Raw genomic sequence first — 19,973 nt, 5'->3', positions numbered from 1 at the left:
ATATATATATATATACATATATATATATATATATGTATATATATATATATATATATATATATATATATATATATATATATATATATATATATATATATATATATGTATTAGTATATTTTGGTAGCAGTCTTTCCTGTAGACATATATTATTAAATATGACCGAAAAAGTAAGATTAATAATTCTAACACGAATTTTCTCAATCTTTCGTACATTACGCTTCACTGTTGGAGGTAAATCAAAAATTAATTCTCCAAAATTCATTTTTATTTCTAGTCTGACGCGACACAGGCGCGTTTCGTAAAACTTATTACATTTTCAAAGACTTTAGTTCACAAATACACAACTGAATAGAACTTACGTATCTCAGATTTTATATCTACATTTGAGTGAGGTGGGAGGGGTGATGTGGCATTAACACAAGACAGAACAAGAGGGGATATTAATAGGGTATTAAAAGTATCAACACAAGACAGAACACAAACAATGGGTATTGAATAGAAGTGTTTGTAGAAAGCCTATTGGTCCATATTTCTTGATGCTTCTATATTGGAGCGGAGTCTTGAGGTGGGTAGAATATAGTTGTGCAATAATTGGCTGTTGATTGCTGGTGTTGACTTCTTGATGTGTAGTGCCTCGCAAACGTTAAGCCGCCTGCTATCGCTGTATCTATCGATGATTTCTGTGTTGTTTACTAGGATTTCTCTGGCGATGGTTTAGTTGTGGGAAGAGATTATATGTTCCTTAATGGAGCCCTGTTGCTTATGCATCGTTAAACGCCTAGAAAGAGATGTTGTTGTCTTGCCTATATACTGGGTTTTTTGGAGCTTACAGTCCCCAAGTGGGCATTTGAAGGCATAGACGACGTTAGTCTCTTTTAAAGCGTTCTGTTTTGTGTCTGGAGAGTTTCTCATGAGTAGGCTGGCCGTTTTTCTGGTTTTATAGTAAATCGTCAGTTGTATCCTCTGATTTTTGTCTGTAGGGATAACGTTTCTATTAACAATATCTTTCAGGACCCTTTCCTCCGTTTTATGAGCTGTGGAAAAGAAGTTCCTGTAAAATAGTCTAATAGGGGGTATAGGTGTTGTGTTAGTTGTCTCTTCAGAGGTTGCATGGCTTTTCACTTTCCTTCTTATGATGTCTTCGACGAAACCATTGGAGAAGCCGTTATTGACTAGGACCTGCCTTACCCTACAGAGTTCTTCGTCGACTTGCTTCCATTCTGAGCTGTGGCTGAGAGCACGGTCGACATATGCGTTAACAACACTCCTCTTGTACCTGTCAGGGCAGTCGCTGCTGGCATTTAGGCACATTCCTATGTTTGTTTCCTTAGTGTAGACTGCAGTGTGGAAACCTCCGCCCTTTTCCATGACTGTTACATCTAGAAAGGGCAGCTTCCCATCCTTTTCCATCTCGTAAGTGAAACGCAGCACGGAACTCTGCTCAAATGCCTCCTTCAGCTCCTGCAGATGTCTGACATCAGGTACCTGTGTAAAAATGTCGTCAACATACCTGCAGTATATGGCCGGTTTCAAGTTCATGTCGACTAAGACTTTTTGCTCGATGGTACCCATATAGAAGTTTGCAAACAGGACACCTAGGGGAGAACCCATGGCGACCCCATCTACTTGCTTATACATGTGCCCATCCGGGCTCAAGAAGGGTGCCTCTTTAGTACAAGCTTGGAGTAGTTTCCTCAGAATATTTTCTGGTATGTCAAGAGGAGTACAGGCTGGATCACGATACACTCTGTCGGCTATCATTCCGATTGTCTCGTCCACAGGTACGTTGGTAAACAGCGATTCTACGTCCAACGAGGCTCTTATCCCTGTGACAAAAATCCCTTATCCCTTAGACAAAAATCAGAGGATACAACTGACGATTTACTATAAAACCAGAAAAACGGCCAGCCTACTCATGAGAAACCCTCCAGACACAAAACAGAACGCTTTAAAAGAGACTAACGTCGTCTATGCCTTCAAATGCCCACTTGGGGACTGTAAGCTCCAAAAAACCCAGTATATAGGCAAGACAACAACATCTCTTTCTAGGCGTTTAACGATGCATAAGCAACAGGGCTCCATTAAGGAACATATAATCTCTTCCCACAACCAAACCATCGCCAGAGAAATCCTAGTAAACAACACAGAAATCATCGATAGATACAGCGATAGCAGGCGGCTTGACGTTTGCGAGGCACTACACATCAAGAAGTCAACACCAGCAATCAACAGCCAATTATTGCACAACTATATTCTACCCACCTCAAGACTCCGCTCCAATATAGAAGCATCAAGAAATATGGACCAATAGGCTTTCTACAAACACTTCTATTCAATACCCATTGTTTGTGTTCTGTCTTGTGTTGATACTTTTAATACCCTATTAATATCCCCTCTTGTTCTGTCTTGTGTTAATGCCACATCACCCCTCCCACCTCACTCAAATGTAGATATAAAATCTGAGATACGTAAGTTCTATTCAGTTGTGTATTTGTGAACTAAAGTCTTTGAAAATGTAATAAGTTTTACGAAACGCGCCCGTGTCGCGTCAGACTAGAAATAAAAATGAATTTTGGAGAATTAATTTTTGATTTACCTCCAACAGTGAAGCGTAATGTACGAAAGATTGAGAAAATTCGTGTTAGAATTATTAATCTTACTTTTTCGGTCATATTTAATAGTATATATATGTATATATATATATATATATATATATATATATATATATATATATATATACATATATACATCTTCCAGTAGCTGCCATAACTAGTATGCTTTAACCCACTACACCATCAGACCCTACAAAAGAAGTAGCATGTCGTGATGGTCAAGTGGATTAAGGCGTCTTGTACATACCAGTTGCGTTGCTTCTGGGAGTATGGGTTCGAGTCACTTCTGGGGTGTGAGTTTTCAGTTGCATATGTCCTGGGGACCATTCAGGCTTGTTCGCATTTGTGTTCCTCACGTGTGCCCCAAAGAATGAGGTGATTTGGTAAAATGCTATGCCCAAGATAACTATCCGAGTGCCGGCGGTGGGGTGGTTCAAATAGCCTCGGCTATCACCTCATTATGTCCGGTCGTGATGGTCAAGTGGATTAAGGCGTCTTGTACATACCAGTTGCGTTGTTTCTGGGAGTATGGGTTCGAGTCACTTCTGGGGTGTGAGTTTTCAGTTGCATATGTCCTGGGGACCATTCAGGCTTGTTCGCATTTGTGTTCCTCACGTGTGCCCCAAAGAATGAGGTGATTTGGTAAAATGCTATGCCCAAGATAACTATCCGAGTGCCGGCGGTGGGGTGGTTCAAATAGCCTCGGCTATCACCTCATTATGTCCGGTCGTGATGGTCAAGTGGATTAAGGCGTCTTGTACATACCAGTTGCGTTGCTTCTGGGAGTATGGGTTCGAGTCACTTCTGGGGTGTGAGTTTTCAGTTGCATATGTCCTGGGGACCATTCAGGCTTGTTCGCATTTGTGTTCCTCACGTGTGCCCCAAAGAATGAGGTGATTTGGTAAAATGCTATGCCCAAGATAACTATCCGAGTGCCGGCGGTGGGGTGGTTCAAATAGCCTCGGCTATCACCTCATTATGTCCGGTCGTGATGGTCAAGTGGATTAAGGCGTCTTGTACATACCAGTTGCGTTGCTTCTGGGAGTATGGGTTCGAGTCACTTCTGGGGTGTGAGTTTTCAGTTGCATATGTCCTGGGGACCATTCAGGCTTGTTCGCATATATATATATATATATATATATATATATATATATATATATATATATATATATATATATATATATATATATATATATATATATATATATATATATATATATATATTAGTATATTTTGGTAGCAGTCTTTCCTGTAGACATATATTATTAAATATGACCGAAAAAGTAAGATTAATAATTCTAACACGAATTTTCTCAATCTTTCGTACATTTCTTTTCACTGTTGGTGGTAATTCAAAAATCGATGCAGACGTGAGATTATATAACATGTTTAATTCTCTCTCTCACCAACAGATAGACAGCATTCTAACAGATTCTGCCAATTCTTCTCCCGACAAGAAACATGATTTTTGAATTACCACCAACAGTGAAAAGAAATGTACGAAAGATTGAGAAAATTCGTGTTAGAATTATTAATCTTACTTTTTCGGTCATATTTAATAATATATATATATGTATATATATATATATATATATATATATATATATATATATATATATATATATATATATATATATATATATATATATATACATATATATATATATATATATATATATATATATATATATATATATATATACATATATATATATATATATTAGTTTTCCCCTCTCATTTATTTATTTATTTATTTATTTATTTATTTATTTATATATATACAAGAAGGTACATTGGGTTTGTGGGAATACATTGGATAGTACAGTATTTACATTCTTGTAAAGCCACTAGTACGCGCAGCGTTTCGGGCAGGTCCTTAATCTAGCAGATAATTTTAAGTAGGTAATTTCAATCAGAATTGATAAATGATAAAGATACATTACAAGAGAAAAATGAGATGAGAGAGATAAGTAAGTATATTAAAGCACATTGTTATATTAAAGCTCTGATTAATTACATTGACAGCTTGATTAGTAATTTAAACAAGATTAATAGACACCATACAGCAGATTGACAGCACATATAAGACAGCAATGATCACAATGGTAAACATGTTCAGATTGGGTACATAAAGATTGGGAGACTGGGTAGCAAAAGATACAGATAAACAAGATTTATAAACACCATACAACAGATTGGCAGCACATATAAGAAAACAGCAATGATCACAATGGTAAAGATGTTTAAATTGGGAACATAAAGGTTGGGAGATTGGGTAGCAATTGATACAGTGCAATTTTAAGGCAAAAAGTGAAAAACTATGAAGATGAAATTAGGTACTTTTTAGTATTGATTTTGAATGATGTAAAAGTTGGACAGCTTTTCAAATCAGTAGGGAGTGAGTTCCATAAACTGGGTCCCTTTATTTGCATAGAGTGTTTACACAGATTAAGTTTAACTCTGGGGATATCAAAGAGATATTTATTTCTGGTGTGGTGATAATGGGTCCTATTACATCTGTCCAGGAAGAGTTTCAGACAAGGATTTGCATTTAAGAACAGGGTTTTGTAAATGTAGTTGACACAAGAGAATTTGTGGAGTGAGATTATGTTTAGCATGTTTAGGGAGTTAAACAAGGGGGCTGTGTGTTGTATGAAAGCAGAATTTGATATTATTCTGATAGCAGATTTTTGCTGGGTGATGATGGACTTGAGGTGGTTTGAACCCCATGCACAGATACCATAATTGAGATAGGGATAGATTAGTGCATAATATAGAGAGATGAGAGCAGAGTTAGGAACATAATATCTGATTTTGGAGAGTATACCAACTGTTTTAGAGACTTTCTTAGTTATGTGTTGTATGTGGGTACTGAAGTTGAGTCTCTTGTCTAGGAATATGCCAAGAAACTTTCCATCATTTTTATTGCTAATGTTTACATTGTCAATCTGAAGCTGAATTGCATTTGCTTCCAAATAGGATGTAGTAGGTCTTTTCTATGTTAAGTGTTAGTTTGTTGGTTGACAAACCTGGAATCTCATTGGAGAGGGAAAACCACTGCGGTTTTCATACTTCTCCTGTAATACGGGATCTTAGGCGGTTGATCTCGCCTCTCTTCTTTCGGATTGCTCATTCCACATCTGGCCTCCCAGCATGGTGCCTGGGTGTGTCCACATCTGGCCTCCCAGCATGGTGCCTGGGGTGTGTCAACATCTGGCCTCCCAGCGTGGTGCCTGGGTGTGTCCACATCTGGCCTCCCAGCATGGTGCCTGGGTGTGTCCACATCTGGCCTCCCAGCATGGTGCCTGGGGTGTGTCCACATCTGGCCTCCCAGCATGGTGCCTGGGTTTGTCCACATCTGGCCTCCCTGCATGGTGCCTGGGTGTGTCCACATCTGGCCTCCCAGCATGGTGCCTGGGGTGTGTCCACATCTGGCCTCCCAGCATGGTGCCTGGGTGTGTCCACATCTGGCCTCCCAGCATGGTGCCTGGGTGTGTCCACATCTGGCCTCCCAGCATGGTGCCTGGGTGTGTCCACATCTGGCCTCCCAGCATGGAGCCTGGGTGTGTCCACATCTGGCCTCCCAGCATGGTGCCTGGGTGTGTCCACATCTGGCCTCCCAGCATGGTGCCTGGGTGTGTCCACATCTGGCCTCCGAGCATGGTGCCTGGGGTGTGTCCACATCTGGCCTCCCAGCATGGTGCCTGGGTGTGTCCACATCTGGCCTCCCTGCATGGTGCCTGGGTGTGTCCACATCTGGCCTCCCAGCATGGTGCCTGGGTGTGTCCACATCTGGCCTCCCTGCATGGTGCCTGGGTGTGTCCACATCTGGCCTCCCAGCATGGTGCCTGGGTGTGTCCACATCTGGCCTCCCAGCATGGTGCCTGGGGTGTGTCCACATCTGGCCTCCCAGCATGGTGCCTGGGTGTGTCCACATCTGGCCTCCCAGCATGGTGCCTGGGGTGTGTCCACATCTGGCCTCCCAGCATGGTGCCTGGGTGTGTCCACATCTGGCCTCCCAGCATGGTGCCTGGGTGTGTCCACATCTGGCCTCCCAGCATGGTGCCTGGGTGTGTTAACATCTGGCCTCCCAGCATGGTGCCTGGGTGTGTCCACATTGTCGGAAAATCCGACACCATTTAATAATCAGACAGATAATAATTGCTGCTGTATTACCAACAAGTAACCTATAGAAAACGTAACTTGTAGTGGAATTACCGTCTAAAGAAAATGGGATATCATCACCACATACTATTATAATTCACCAGCTATTCTGCTGGGAATTATTCTTAAATACATTAGTCTTTGGACTTTACCATCATAAAACATCTCATATAAATTAACTTAATTATCAATATTAAAGTAGAGTAAATGTGACCCTTCTATCACTTTCTGTCATGTGGACAATGTAAGCCAGGCGTCAGGGTGAGGAAGGGGCAGCCATTGTTGATACTAGACCAGAGGCGCAGGGAGCAATTCGGCTCCTGTTAATTTTACTTGGACGAAGTGTTATGGAAACCAAAGGTGTACCATTATCACACGCTGTCAACAAATTCAAGTTAAGTGTCTTTCCGAAACCCGTTTATCTATCATTAGTGGCCATTAATGTCATTGGGTAGGGTGAGCCGTTTTTTTTTTTTTTTTTTTTTTTGAGATATATACAAGAGTTGTTACATTCTTGTACAGCCACTAGTACGCGTAGCGTTTCGGGCAAGTCCTTAATCCTATGGTCCCTGGAATACGATCCCCTGCCGCGAAGAATCGTTTTTTTTCATCCAAGTACACATTTTACTGTTGCGTTAAACAGAGGCTACAGTTAAGGAATGCGCCCAGTAAATCCTCCCCGGCCAGGATACGAACCCATGACATAGCGCTCGCGGAACGCCAGGCGAGTGTCTTACCACTACACCACGGAGACTGTTAGATCACGAAATCACCTCATACTAAAGGTAATTAAGCCAGGTCTTTATTGTTTCATGTATAGTGTTTTCTCTGATATACTTGTCATATATAGGATTCTGGCTTTACAGCTAGCGCCCTTTTAACAGGTCAAGACGAGGAAGGCTTTGTGCATCAGTTACTGGGTGATGGAAGCTACCTCAAAGAGGATAATTTGGTGTCTACACCCTAGTTATACCTGGTGGACTAACCTGCTGTACTATAAGATAAGGAACCTTTTCAATGTATGTAGTTAATACTGTAGTTTGATTGGCTGCATATATATTTAATTAATATAAACCCCCCTAATGTGTAGAGGATCGATTTGTGAGATTAAGAGATTATTGCAGAAATACAGTCCACTTATCATTATACAAATTGCTATCGAAGTATATAAATTAACGTAAATATAAATTCATATAAATTAAATAAATATAAATCTCACAGGTCGGTTCCCACATTATTTGGACCTTCGGAACCGGAATATTCGGTCCTTTGAACCCACATTTGGTCATCTTCGAACCGGATGACGGATTATTTGATTCTTTGAACCCACATTTGGTCATCTTAGTACCGGATGAACCAGTTAACCAGTGGATTCATTAAATATACTAGTGCAGTGTTATTTAAACAAGGCCAGCCAGTCAAAGACGGCGGCGTTACCTCGTGAGAGTTCACGAGCCCCGCTCAGTTCAGATCAGCTTCGTCAGCGGTTTCATGTACACCCACAGATTTGGTGGCGTGTTATTCTGTGAAATGACAGCCCTAATATTGAAGCCAGCCAAATTAGTGGCTGTGTCCTCGCGAAATTGTTCACGGATTTCGTGGTGTTAAATTTCGCGAGAGATTATCTACGAATTTTGTGGAGTTTATTTCGCGAGGTCACTAATAATATTTAATACTTCTAGATAATATTAGAAGTTTCATAGAGGTAATTAAGAGGCTATTATCAATAATTGTGTATATTATTTCTCCAAAATAGAGAATCATTTAATATATACTGCACTAGTGTTCTCAATATAATATTTACTAATTGCCAACCCACAACAGGGTAGGATATTACCACTGACTAGATGAACTATTATCGTTTATCCTAGTCCCATTATTACCATAGTCAGTTGTACTATATTGAACAACCTAACACCATTAATGAATGGTCCAGACCCTATTTTGGGTGTAATTTTTATCAACTCGAGTTGAGTTGTATATATAATAATTTACTTATGATCATTACACCTTTGAGTGATTAATTAGTGTCTCTACCATCCTAGGGTGATATAGAAGAGCTAACCTAAAGGTACTTCCAGTGACACTGGTTTATCACTCAAATCATTAGTGTGTATGATTGTATATATATAATGTGTATTAATTTTAAGTGCTAACCTCTAGTAGAGGTAGGATTATTGCCTAGTGAGTGCATTTTACCCTAGGCTACCATTAGAGCTTGTTCAGTATTATGAGCGACCCAAATACAAGTCCCACAAGGCTTCTCCAACTAGCCAGTATGGATAATGCAGGGAGAATGAAAAGAACCCTTGCAGGTCTTAAAGGCCACTTAACAAGACAGATCAAGAAATGTGAAGATTTGTCACAACAATCTCAAGTTGATTATGCTGACCTGGAAAGCTATTATCAAGCAGCTGCAGGTAAATTTGAGCAAATCAAATGCCAAATAGCAACATATGTGGCTGAACTTGCCAACACCAATTTATCAGAAACAGAAATAGACGACATTATGGTTGATCTTGCGAATTATGAAGATCACACTCTGGCCACGTTACAGCCTTATGTCAAATTAATTGCCCAGAACAAGGCAACAGCAACAACAACAACAGTTGCATCTAATACGAGTCAAGCAGAAGCTCGACTCCCTCCAATTAATTTACCCACTTTCTCAGGAAAAGATGAGGAAGATTGGGACGAATTTTGGAACAAATTCGTTGACCTTGTAGACTCAAAACAATCTTTACCAAAGAGTAGTAAATTCTCTTATTTGCAAGGCCAATTATCAGGTGAGGCTAAAACAGTAGTATCCCATCTGAGATTAACTAATGACGGCTATGATCTGGCAGTAAAACTCCTCAAGGATAATTATGCTGATCCAGAAGTAAGAACATCACATTTAGTTCATGAGCTGTTGCATTTACCCCCACCGGAGGCTTCAGCTGATTCACTCCAAGTCTTCAAGCTGGAGGTAGAATCATTGATCAATGCCCTCAGCCTGACAGCAGATACAAACGGGGCTGAGTGGGTCTTGAAAATAATTATCCAGGAGAAAATACCTAGGGACATATTGAGACAAATGAGTGCTCATTACAATAAAAGTATCTTATCCATGAATGAAATATCTGAAGGTTTAAAGTCAGTAGTTCATCAATTACGAACACATGACAAATTAAAACCACCAAGTAAACCCTCAGAAACTAATAATAGTAAACCACAGAGTACCAAAGGTACTCCAAATCAATCTAGACAATATAATTCAACACCAAAGTGGAACAGTGGCAGTGTGGGCGTATATGCACTGGGACCCTCCAAGCCTATAGTTACTGTGTCACCCAAGAACGTGACACCAAAGGGTACTGGAAGCTATAGAACATGTTTGTTCTGCAATGAGAAACATTCAATGTACCACTGCTCTAATTATCCTGATAGTGACGCCCGTGTTGAGCGACTCAAAGATTTGCAACATTGCACGAGGTGCCTCAGGAAACATAACATCAAGGATTGTGATACCCAATTACACCCTTGTAATAGGTGTAACAAAGGTCAGCACCATGCAGCATTGTGCAGAGACACCAAAACAACGTCTCCAAACCCCAAGGTGGAAGATAGCATTCCCACCACAGTACAGTACTGCAAGGTGCAACAAACAAAGAGTGTCCAATCAGCAAAGTCTAAAGGTAATACGACTTTGCCTACTGCCCAAATTACCATCCTGAATAAGAGGGCCAAGGTCCATACCCGTGGGTTGTTTGACCAAGGATCCCAGAGAACATATATCACTAAAAAGTTGGCAGATGAACTACAATTAAGGCCTGTAGCCCAGATGTCATTCAACATCTCAGGGTTTGTAACAGATGCAGGACCTCAAGTCTACCAGGTGGTACAACCATCAGTACGCTTAGGCAGGTACGTCTGTCGAGTACAAGCCATTGTGGTGGACAAAATACCAGTAGATCTACAAGTTCAAGGTCTGAGAGCAACAGCCAAATTCCTGAGAAATAGAGGAATAAAATTGGCAGATAATATTAAGTCTGATCACCTCACCGACTTCGGTCTCCTTGTAGGGACAGACTATTGTCATCGATTCATCGGTAGCCCTACTAAATATCAGGGTATAACCATGTTAAACTCTGCAGGAGGTAAATTACTCTCAGGCCCAGTATCAAGCCTGAGGAGACCTATGACTGCAGATAAACAATACCAGTAGAAATCTAAATTTGTCAGCTGATTATATTTCTCCAGTAGCATTATACTAAGGAGATTACAGCTGACTATAGTAACAGAAGTTGATGTTAGTATCATCATTTAAAGCTGAAGATGAGTTCATGAGGCCTCAGTGGCAAATCAGTGAACAGTAGCCTAAAACAGCTACAAGTCACTGCGACCAATGTCACTGAACCCACTGCAGTCTCAGAACCATACTTTACTTTAATGATGAGCTATTCAATCTTCTGAATCAATTAACTAAATTAAACCCCAATAAATCTGATGACTGATTTGATACATTTATTATTTAATCAAGATGTATTCCATGGGCCTCAGTGTTTATATATCAGTGACCAGTTACCTGAACAAACTTCAAGTTATATCTAATGTCACTGATCTCACTGCAGTCCCTGAATCATACTTGACTGTAGTACTTGATCACATTCAGTCTTCTGGGTTAAATAATATGTAATTAGGCTTGAATATTAGCCTTTCAAGAGTTGACAGGGAAATGAAATCGCATTAGACTTCTAACCCCTGCAACTCTAGTACGGGACATCCGTCCTTTACGAACAGACGCACAAATGTGTGATTACTAACTACTAACATCAAATTTATCAAATAATTCGAAGGAGGAGTATCGGTGTTCGTCTGTTCTAAATAGGACTTCGACCCGTGAGCAGCCCCTGGGGAATTATGTCGGAAAATCCAACACCATTTAATAATCAGACAGATAATAATTGCTGCTGTATTACCAACAAGTAACCTATAGAAAACGTAACTTGTAGTGGAATTACCGTCTAAAGAAAATGGGATATCATCACCACATACTATTATAATTCACCAGCTATTCTGCTGGGAATTATTCTTAAATACATTAGTCTTTGGACTTTACCATCATAAAACATCTCATATAAATTAACTTAATTATCAATATTAAAGTAGAGTAAATGTGACCCTTCTATCACTTTCTGTCATGTGGACAATGTAAGCCAGGCGTCAGGGTGAGGAAGGGGCAGCCATTGTTGATACTAGACCAGAGGCGCAGGGAGCAATTCGGCTCCTGTTAATTTTACTTGGACGAAGTGTTATGGAAACCAAAGGTGTACCATTATCACACGCTGTCAACAAATTCAAGTTAAGTGTCTTTCCGAAACCCGTTTATCTATCATTAGTGGCCATTAATGTCATTGGGTAGGGTGACCCAGTTAGATCACGAAATCGCCTCATACGAAAGGTAATTAAGCCAGGTCTTTATTGTTCCATGTATAGTGTTTTCTCTGATATACTTGCCATATATAGGATTCTGGCTTTACAGCTAGCGCCCTTTTAACAGGTCAAGACGAGGAAGGCTTTGTGCATCAGTTACTGGGTGATGGAAGCTACCTCAAAGAGGATAATTTGGTGTCTACACCCTAGTTATACCTGGTGGACTAACCTGCTGTACTATAAGATAAGGAACCTTTTCAATGTATGTAGTTAATACTGTAGTTTGATTGGCTGCATATATATTTAATTAATATAAACCCCCCTAATGTGTAGAGGATCGATTTGTGAGATTAAGAGATTATTGCAGAAATACAGTCCACTTATCATTATACAAATTGCTATCGAAGTATATAAATTAACGTAAATATAAATTCATATAAATTAAATAAATATAAATCTCACAGGTCGGTTCCCACACACATCAAGCCTCCCAGCATGGTGCCTGGGTGTGTCCACATCTGGCCTCCCAGCATGGTGCCTGGGTGTGTCCACATCTGGCCTCCCTGCATGGTGCCTGGGTGTGTCCACATCTGGCCTCCCAGCATGGTGCCTGGGTGTGTCCACATCTGGCCTCCCAGCATGGTGCCTGGGTGTGTCCACATCTGGCCTCCCAGCATGGAGCCTGGGGTGTGTCCACATCTGGCCTCCCAGCATGGTGCCTGGGTGTGTCCACATCTGGCCTCCCAGCATGGTGCCTGGGTGTGTCAACATCTGACCTCCCAGCATGGTGCCTGGGGTGTGTCCACATCTGGCCTCCCTGCATGGTGCCTGGGTGTGTCAACATCTGACCTCCCAGCATGGTGCCTGGGGTGTGTCCACATCTGACCTCCCAGCATGGTGCCTGGGGTGTGTCCACATCTGGCCTCCCAGCATGGTGCCTGGGGTGTGTCCACATCTGACCTCCCAGCATGGTGCCTGGGGTGTGTCCACATCTGGCCTCCCAGCATGGTGCCTGGGTGTGTCCACATCTGGCCTCCCAGCATGGTGCGCTGGGATGTGTCCACATCTGGCCTCCCAGCATGGTGCCTGGGTGTGTCCACATCTGGCCTCCCAGCATGGTGCCTGGGATGTGTCCACATCTGGCCTCCCAGCATGGTGCCTGGGGTGTGTCCACATCTGGCCTCCCTGCATGGTGCCTGGGTGTGTCCACATCTGGCTTCCACCACCACCACCCCAACTTCTCAGTAGTGGAGAGGTGGTGGTGGTGGTGGTGGGAGGGGGGGGGTGAGAGAGGTTGTATATAAAGGATTATTGATAAAGTTTGTGTAAGGTTGCTCGTGTTTTTGTCAGAGTTGTATGAATTTCTGGGAAAATAAATGAAAAATTTATGTTTCAGAGAGAATAAGATGATTCTTAGGTTAAGTTACATTATGTAGGAGAAAGTTAGGTTAGGTAAGCAAAGTTGTGTAAGTTATGTTAATTAAGGTAGGCTAAGTTCAGTTAAGTTGGCTAAGTTATGTAAGTTGGGTACTGTCAGGATAGGTAAGTTTAACTAAGTTACATTAGAATAGACTAGTATAGGTAAGTCAAGTTACATTAGGATATGTAAGTAAAGTTAAGTTAGTAAGGTTAGGTTAGGATAGGTTACATTATGTAAGTGAGTAAGGTTAGGAAAGTTAACCTTATGACTTACTACTTAAGTTAGTAAGGTTAGGTAGGTTAGGTTAGGTTAGGTAAGTTAAGTTAGTATTTATAAGGGGAAGTGCTTGAATGGTTATTGGCATGTCAAGACATGTTCCCAGCTTGGACTCGTCGAGGATGGGGGAGTACCCTACACTGTTGGAGGGCGCGGTGTGTCTGGGAAGAAGTACATGAAGGAACATTGAGGTTGGAGAAGAAGTTAATGGAGGAACTTGGAGGCTGGAGAAGAAGTGTGTGCTGAACTCTGTGGTAGAGCAGAACTCCATAGTGAGGAGTGCAGCAGATTGGGAGAACTGCACAAGTGCCTTTCCTGATATTTTGGAGGATCCAGATATAGGCAATGATTAAGGAGCTTCTAGGAGCAGAACAGAGGTTCATTGTGGACACATGATTGTATAAGGGGAAGTGCTTGAATGGTTATTGACATGTAAGACGCAGTGTAAAGTGAGAGATTAATATATTCTTTTGTTGTGGGATACTTATGTAGATGTTTGAGGTATCTCAGCTCCAAGCAGTGAAAGAGTAGTAAGTGGTAAGCCAAGAGTTGTGCAGCCACTTGATATGGACAGTTGGTGAAGCCAGGATATGATAGTGGAGAGCTACCGGCTTGTAGCAGTTTAGTGTTGTATGGTCATATTGCTGATCATATGTTTGTATTATGTAATTCCCGAGGTATAACACGGGGTATACCTCGTGCAACACGGGGTATACCACGTGCAACACGAGGTATACCATGTGCAACACGGGGTATACCACGTGCAACACAGGGAATACCACATGCAACACGGGGTATACCACGTGCAACACAGGGAATACCACATGCAACACGGGGTATACCACGTGTAACACGAGGTATACCACCTGCAACACGGGGTATACCTCGTGCAACACGAGGTATACCATGTGCAACACGGGGTATACCACATGCAACACGAGGTATACCACGTGCAACACGAGGTATACCACGTGTTGCACCTGGTATACCTCGTGTTGTATACTTATAACATATTTAGTATAGCAACACATGCTATACTAAATATGTTACGACTTCATTTCAATGTTTTTGATTCCATTGAAAAATTGAATTTTCATAGATTTAATTTAATTATTTTGTGTGACATTGTGTTGGAATATATCTGTATTGTTTACCAAAATGTTCATTTCATGAGCATAGTTTTTTTCATTTTTTTCATTTCGTTTTTTAATTTTTTTTTTTATATTTCAGTGATGGGAATATCAGATCATTTGGGAATGCATCGGACGAGGGAATGGGGAATGGTGGGGAGGACGAAGGGACGGGAGTGGGGGATGGTGGGGGGGACGAGGGGACAGGGCAGAGGGGGTAATGGTGGGGAAGACGAGGGGGACAGGGAAAGGGGGAGGGTGGACTAGGGAACGGGGAGAGTGGGAGCTGGTGGGGAGGACGAGCGGATGAGGGAGTGGGGAATGGTTGGATTGATGAGGGGACAGTACAGTGAGAAATGGTTGGGAGGACGAGGAGACGGGGGAGTGGGGGATGGTGGGGAGGACTGGGAGACAGGGAAAGGATGCTGTGGCTCAGCAACACACATGTGTTGCTGAGCCACAGCAACGCGTGGCCAGATACAGCTAGTCTATACAAATAACAATGTAAAAGTTCGTTTGTTCAAAATTGCTAATATGCGAAAGTTCTTCAGTGATTGCTTTGAAATTTTCACATACCTTTCTGTTCGCATCCGAGTGGGTTTTTATATACATACTATATAGATGTCACTTTTGTGACAGGAAAAAACATGTTTTTTTTTGAAAAACTGTGTTTTTTATGTGAGGTAAATCTTCGAAACCTTTTAACCGATTGCTTTGAAAATTTGACACAACGTTGCATTCGAATAGGCCTTTTATATATTTACTATATACATGCCTAACCTTTGACAGGAAAAAACATGCTTTTTTTGAAAAACAGCACCATCTGTTGGAGGTAAGAGCAACACACACTGTAATCTCAGAACGTTCTTCACCAATTGTTTTGAAATTTGACACAATGTTCCATTTGAATACGCTAGTGTTTTTATATACCTACTATATAGATGCCACACCTGTGACAGGTAAAAACATGTTTTTTTTTTTAAACAGTGCCATCTGTTGCACACAATAGCAACACACACTATATTAAATATGTTACGATTCCATTTAAATGTTTCTGATTGCATTGATAAATTGAATTTTCATAGATTTTGATTTATTTTAATTTTGTTATAATTATTTTGTGTGACATTGCATTGAAATTGAGCTGTGTTGTTTACCATACCATTCATTTCGTGAGTATAGTTTATTTTATATTTTTTTCAATGTTTTTCATTTTGTTGTTTAAATGTTTATCTTATATTTCAGGGATGGGAACATCAGATCATTTGATGTTTCCAATTTTCTGATGGGAACATCAGATCATTTGGGAATGCATCGGATGAGGGAGTGGGGAATGGTGGGGAGGACGAGGGGACAGTAGTGGGGGATGGTTGGTGGGGAGGACGAGGGAACAAGGGAGGGGGTAATGGTGGAGAAGATGAGGGGACGTGAGAGTTGGGGATGGAGACGAAGGGATAGGGGGAATGGAAAGTGGTTGGGAAGACAAGGGAACAGGTGAGGGTGAGGAGGACGAGTGGACAGGGAGTGGGAGGACGAGGGGACGGTGGAGTGGCGAATGGTTAGGAGGACGAAGGGACAGGGGAGTGGGGGATGGTTAGGAGGACGAGAGAATGGGGGAGGGGGAGAATGGTGGGGAGGACTAGGAGACAGGGGTAGGTTGCTGTGGCTCAGCGACGCACATGTGTTGCTGAGCCACAGCAATGCGTGGCCGGGTACAGCTGGTTATTAAATAAACTCCCAGGTGATGAGGGAAGCTCCTAGCTTTTCTTCTTGATGTTATCTTGACATGATTTTGGGACTTAGCGTCCCTGTGGCCCGGACCTCGACCAGGCCTCCTTTTTGTTACACACCCCCAAGAAGCAGCTGTCCAACTCCAAGGTACCTATTTACTGCTAGGTGAACAGGGGCATCAGGGTGAAAGCAACTCTGCCCATTTGTTTCCGCCTACACCGGGATCGAACATGGAACCTTAGGACTACAAATCCCAAGCGCTGTCCACTCAGCCGTCAGGCCACTAGCAGGACAACTTTTGAGTCATACAGTCCACTAATGTATCATAGTCTGCTTAATTTCTTTGATGAATTAAGGTGACTTAGAGAATAACTTTGATGACTTTGAGATGTATTAGAGAACAACTTTGATGAACGAAGGTGTGTTAGAGAATAACTGTGATTAACAAAGATGTTTAGAGAATGCCTTTGAGGCACTTGAGTCTTTGAGCTTGTTACTGATGTCTCAAAGAATGTCTTTGACTATTTTTCTTACTCCATGAAGTATATTGTTAGTTACAAAAGTGTTTAAAGAAGTCACATTTGACTATTTTTCTTACTCCATGAAGTATATTGTTAGTTACAAAAGTGTTTAAAGAAGTCACATTTGACTATTTTTCTTACTCCATGAAGTATATTGTTAGTTACAAAAGTGTTTAAAGAAGTCACATTTGACTATTTTTCTTACTCCATGAAGTATATTGTTTGTTACAAAAGTGTTTCGAGAAGTTACATTGACTATTTTTCTTACTCCATGAAGTATATTGTTAGTTACAAAAATGTTTAAAGAAGTTACATTTGACTATTTTTCTTACTCCATGAAGTATATTGTTAGTTACAAAAGTGTTTAAAGAAGTCACATTTGACTATTTTTCTTACTCCATGAAGTATATTGTTAGTTACAAAAGTGTTTAAAGAAGTTACATTTGAATATTTTTACTTAAGGGGAAGAATTATTTTAGTTAAGGATGTAAAGATGACGTATTTGTCTATTTTTAGTTGATTGACGAATAATTTTAGTTAAGAAATGATGAACGTGGCTATTGTTAGTTGAATGACTATGGATAAAGTAGGTTATGATCAGTGTTGGAAAGTTTCTTTTGACTATTTTTAGCTAAGAGAAAGGTTTATTTTAGTTAAGAACAGTGTTGAACGAAGCTAATATTGACTATTTTTAGTTGATTGACGAATGAGTTTAGTTAAGAAAAGATGACGAATGTGATTATTTTTTTGTTGACAAAAACTTTTGAGTTAAAAAGAACAAGTTTATCTTGGTAAATTTGTTACTGTATAAAGTGAAGATTTGTTTACAAACAGTGCTGGTAACAAATAATAAATTGTTAAGCAAAAATACATGGACATAGTTTTTGAAAATAAAGGTGATGAGTTACTACAAAGTTACTTTGTATTAACTTGTTAAGAATTAGTAATGCTGCTGTTGATAATATTTGACAAAGAACTAGTTACTGAATGGAAGAAATAATTGTACATTTGACTTTAAATATCATGTACGAGAATGCGGTGGACACAGTGAACATACGGGGAACATGAGAAAGTACACAGAGAACATGAATGAGAATGACATGAACCCAGTGAAGAACTTGCTGAGAACATTGAGAATATGACAAAGAACATAGAAAACATGAAAGAGAATGCAAAAATATGATTTGAACTGGCAGAGAACATGCTGTGAACATTGGTAGAAAATGGAAAATATGGAGAAACAGGTGAAAAATATGGAATGGACATTTGGGAGGATATTTTAAGAACATGGAGAGAACATACAAATACAGGTTTGGATAACCTAAAGGTTATCCAAACCTGTATTTGTATGACCAGTATGGTAATATCACAACACACCATGGTCCAGTATGGTAATATAACAACACACCATAGACCAGTACGGTAATATCACAACACACCATGATCCAGTATGGTAATATCACAACACACCATGGACCAGTATGGTAATATCACAACACACCATGGACCAGTATGGTAATATCACAACACACCATGGTCCAGTATGGTAATATAACAACACACCATGGACCAGTATGGTAATATAACAACACACCATGTACCAGTATGGTAATATCACAACACACCATGGACCAGTATGGTAATATCACAACACACCATGGACCAGTATGGTAATATCACAACACACCATGGACCAGTATGGCAATATCACAACACACTATGGACCAGTATGGTAATATCACAACACACCATGGACCAGTATGGTAATATCACAACACACCATGGACCAGTATAGTAATATCGCAACACACTATGGTCCAGTATGGTAATATAACAACACACCATGGACCAGTATGGTAATATCACAACACACCATGGACCAGTATGGTAATATAACAACACACCATGGACCAGTATGGTAATATCACAACACACTATGGTCCAGTATGGTAATATCACAACACACCATAGACCAGTATGGCAATATTACAACACACCATGGACCAGTATGGTAATATAGCAACACACCATGGACCAGTATGGTAATATCACAACACACCATGGACCAGTATGGTAATATAACAACACACCATGGACCAGTATGGTAATATAACAACACACCATGGTCCAGTATGGTAATATCACAACACACCATGGACCAGTATGGTAATATCACAACACACCATGGACCAGTATGGTAATATCACAACACACCATGGACCAGTATGGTAATATCACAACACACTATGGACCAGTATGGTAATATCACAACACACCATGGACCAGTATGGTAATATCACAACACACCATGGACCAGTATGGTAATATCACAACACACTATGGACCAGTATGGTAATATAACAACACACCATGGACCAGTATGGTAATATCACAACACACTATGGACCAGTATGGTAATATAACAACACACCATGGACCAGTATGGTAATATCACAACACACCATGGACCAGTATGGTAATATAACAACACACCATGGACCAGTATGGTAATATCACAACACACCATGAACCAGTATGGTAATATAACAACACACCATGGTCTAGTATGGTAATATCACAACACACCATGGACCAGTATGGTAATATCACAACACACCATGGACCAGTATGGTAATATCACAACACACCATGGACCAGTATGGTAATATCACAACACCATGGACCAGTATGGTAACAGTCAGTG

Source organism: Procambarus clarkii, chromosome 14, assembly GCF_040958095.1.
Source record: "Procambarus clarkii isolate CNS0578487 chromosome 14, FALCON_Pclarkii_2.0, whole genome shotgun sequence".
NCBI classification, from domain to species: domain Eukaryota; kingdom Metazoa; phylum Arthropoda; class Malacostraca; order Decapoda; family Cambaridae; genus Procambarus; species Procambarus clarkii.
Note: the sequence above shows the minus strand (reverse complement) of the source record.